Here is a 4,363-nt window from a genome sequence, read left to right on the forward strand (position 1 = left end):
TATAAGGATATCCTGAATTACTATTTTCACTTCATTGGTCCTTTCAGATCTTGTGGGAATGGACATAGGAACTATTGTTCTTTAGTTAACTCGTCTGCTAGGGGAGCCCAGCAATGCTTAAGAGGATGAGATAAAATCTGTGGTAACATATTTTCAGGCTGCTAAGAAAGTAAGCTTCAACATATTACATGTGATGACCCAAGCTACCATCATCCAACCTTCTAAACGATCAGATCAATGATACTTTATCAAAGTTATTTTTCTTTCAAAGTTATAAAGCTTTGCTCAAAATAGCACTGAATGCGGGCTGAGGGGCCTGAATTTGACATAGCTTGGTGTGAAATTGTTGCTTTCAAGTTTATATTCCTGCAAGTTAGTGTCTACTTTAATGAAATACTTGGCCTCCAGTTGGTGGCACTATGTGGCCTAGAAGTCTGCTACTGGAAGCAGGCTTGGAAGACTCAAGGCCTTTCCCTATTTCCAGTTTGTTTTCTCTCTGGTGCTTTTGGTAAAGGCTGTGAGCCCTCAGCTTCTTGTTTCAGCAAGTATGGCCACTGTGTGCTGCAAGTTGCTTGGTAGTGGTGTTTTATCACAGCAGCAGAGAAGTAACTAATACGTTCTTCCTCATTGTGTTGATCTCCTACAGTAATGTGCTAGACACACTGGTATATAGATGTACTGAGCTTATAAATTCTGAAATGCCAGTGTTACATGATAGGCTATTTCAGAAATCAGAAGAATCAGGCCAAAGAAAGCAGGAAAATAGCAGCGGCTGTACCTGTCCCACTTCCTTCCTTCTGTGTGGCGAACTGACCTAGGGCATCTTGGAAAGGCACAGTTCTCAGATAACAGGAGCACCAGCTTGATGGGGTAAAGTTAGCTTCTCTTTGGTAGGGTTAGCAGTCAGCTGTCTGGGATCCTCTTGCTCTACAAGGGCAGGCAGGAAAGGGCTTTTCAGGGGCTGGTCTTTGGCAGTTTAGTGTCCTTAGATGCTTGGTAACAGCTGCCAGGAGCAGCCTACAGGTGTGCGCAGGTGGAGCCTCTAGTGTTACAGGTCCCGTGTAGATCTTAGGTACTGGGACCCTTAGTTCTCAAGTGTTAGAGTTATTGTATATTGAGATGCCTCAATCGCTGGCAGCGTGAGTGGCCAGTGTGACAGTTTCCTGTGACCACTTTCATAGCTGCTGCTACTCAGAAAGCAGCTACTGCAACCACCAAGCCCCATTCTTTCCTCTGAGGTGTGGCTCCGCCTCCTCCGGAGATGTCAGCCATGCAGTTGATCATTTGTTGTTTTGCAGCCTGACCCACAGATTGTTGAGCTCTACTTCAGATCCTGGTCATGGATGCTGAGGAATCCCTTGCCACACCCCTGCTCCTCATCAGAGCTGCACAGTTCAGCCTCTGCTACTTATTAAGGCCAGGTCCCTCATGGTTCCCTAATTTCCAGAGCGGTTAGCTGGCTGCTGCTCTTAGCTCTATCTCCTCTGTGTCTGTCATAGTGGCCTGCCACCCTCACCTCCCACTCAGGACTAGGTGACAATGGCAGATCCATTGTCACCACCAGGACTGCCACCATGGCTCTGCTGTCTGTTGTAGCTGCTTCCCTCTCTTGTCACCATCTCAGCCTTCTCTGTTAAAATCTAGCAAGAAAGGAGCACTGGGAAGAGACAGTTTTTCTGGTACTACTATCGCAACACCAGGGGAGACAGCACAGAGGGATGCCTCTCAGCCGTCTCAGAAAGTGAGCTGAACAGCCATAGCCCAAGGAGGGTTTTTGCACAAGGCATAGCAAACCTTTTGTTTGTATTTCCACCAATCACAGCATTGTCCCCTGTGTACCAGTCCCTCTGTGAGATACCAAGGAGAGTCTCCCCATCTGGCCTGAAAGTACATGGTTCTATGGTCATCTAGAGTTCACCAGGGTATGTGATAGTAAAAACTCCAGTGTAACCATATGAAACAGTGGTAGTTGGGGTTATCCCTTCACCGTGTCACTGTATGAAACAGTCGTATTGATGTTACAACCGTAGAAGCTGGAGCATGCAGTTTTGCTTGTTGGCTAGTTTCCTTAACAGCAATGGCCATGGAACAGTGCACATGGTAGGCAAACATCTCTGCCACCAGCTGCAACTGCAGTCTCTAGATTTTCGTCTTTCTGTGCTTCAACCCTTGTGTATCAGGTTCCATCCAGATTGAAACCTTTCCTCCTGCAGGGATGCTTATTAAGACAGGAAATACATCACTCAAAATAGCTTTAGGAAGTCCCTGAAAATGACCATGATCTCTTGGGCCAGCTTTTCCGGAGAGTGTACAAACAGAAAAGATTACTACAAGTCACTCTCAATGGAGGCAAGCTGCAAAGTAGACTCTTGAGACAAGCCCAGCTGTCTGGAAGAGGTTTAGACCACCTGAGTCACTTGGAAAGGACACTCTCCAACCTGTTGAGCTGCCTGCAGGCTGTGCAGTGTGTTCCAGGTTCCAAGCTTTTGTGAGTAGTCACCTGGGCTGGGCTGGGGTTTGGTGATGCATCTGTCTTTGAGTCATTTTTGCTTCTGTAAATAACCCCTCACCCATATTCTTATAGGTAACTCCAATACAACTCATTGGTTCACCAAACTGGACTGTGGTGGTATCTGTACTTTGGTTTCCCTGTGTGAGGTGAGTAGACATTTATTCATATCTCCCCAGGAATAGTATTATACAACTATGCTTGCACAGAAGTTCTAAGTTTGCCAGGGGAAGACACATTGATTTCTTGAGAATTGATATTGAAAATTCAGAGACTTCCAATCTTTGAAGGCATAGGACACAGGCCTTCCTAGATTTGTTTTGTAGGACTAAAAGTTACCCCAAACTATTTTATTGACACACCTGTATACCTACTATCACAGTAATTTAATCAGTGAGTGACTGAATTCACTATTCTTTATCCTAATTTCCTGCCTGTGGTGCAAATTATAGTGGAAAGTGTGTAAGACAAGCCTTTGGGTGGTTTCAATAAAAATAGCTCCCATAGGCCTATTGGGAATGGCACTATTAGGAGGTATGGCCTTGAAGTAGTCATGGCTTTGTTGGAGAAAGTATGTCAATGGGGGTGAGCTTTGAGGTTTCAGAAGCTCAAGCCAGTTCACTTCTGCTGCCTTCAGATAAAGATGGAGAACTCTCAGCTCCTTCTCCAGCACCATGTCTGCCTGCATGCTGCCGTGCTTCCTTCTGTCATGATAATGGACTAAACCTCTGAACTGTAAGCTAGCCCCAGTGAAATGTTTTCCTTTGTTACTCTCCTTGCTGTGTCTATTCACAGCAACAGAAACCCAAACTAAGACAAGCCTCTGTGGTGTAGGCATCCTGAATCAACTAGCCAGCTGACCGACCAATTATAATATATATGAAATTCCCCGTAGGATGATAAACAACCGCAAGGTTCTATCAACTTAAACTAACACATGCTATTTATGCAAAACTATTTCCTTTGGTGTGCATACTGTATGCAGGTATGTATGCATGCCCAGTGTGCCTGCGGAGGTCAAAGGCAAATATATGGCATCTTTCTTGATCACTCTACATCTTGATTTTGAACCTGGAGCTCATCATTTCTGCCTCCTTAGTGCTGGAGTCGAGCCAGGTGCAACTCTTCCAGGCTTTTACATGCGGATGCTGGGGATCAGGACTCATGCTCTCATGCAGACAGGCACCTTAGCCACCACGCCGTCTCCCCAGCCTTGAAAGTCAAAATATTTTAAAGTAAAACATGAACATCATAACCAGCCCCATTTGTTGGATTCTATTCAGCTAGATCTTCTACTAAACATCAGTTGTCCTGGAGCAGGCAAACACAGACTGGAAAACAAAACACCCGATTCATCTTTCACACTGGAGCTGGCTTTGGCTGTGCACCAAGGAGAAGTATAAATCTTGCCATCGCACTTCATTCCTTTTCCATTTCTGAAACAAAATTGGCAAAAGACTGCAAGCTCTTGGTCATCACTACACCGGCCCAAGTCATTGATGTCCTTCATCGAACATTGATGTCTTCACTACAGCACTGGCTTATGCATGATGCCATCTTTCTAGTAGAGTGATGCCCCTTATTTTATGAGTGTAGTTCCTGGTTAGCTACGAAATAAGGACTGGCTGTCTCTATTTCTGACTCTCTCTCTTCTTCCCTTTCTCCCTCTCTCCTTTGTTCCCTTTTCTCTTCCTCTCGCCTTCTATCCTGTTCTAGTTCTTCACTGTTGTCTTTTCTTTCCTCTTCCTCCACCTCCTCCTCCTCCTCTTCCTCGTTCCCCCCTTCTTCCTCTTCCGCCTCCTCCTCCTCTTCCTCTTTCCCCCCTTCCGCCTCCTCCTCTTCCTCTTTCCCCCC

The sequence above is a fragment of the Grammomys surdaster genome, unplaced genomic scaffold (genome assembly GCF_004785775.1).
Source record: "Grammomys surdaster isolate TR1022 unplaced genomic scaffold, NIH_TR_1.0 190, whole genome shotgun sequence".
In the NCBI taxonomy this organism is placed as follows: Eukaryota; Metazoa; Chordata; class Mammalia; order Rodentia; family Muridae; genus Grammomys; species Grammomys surdaster.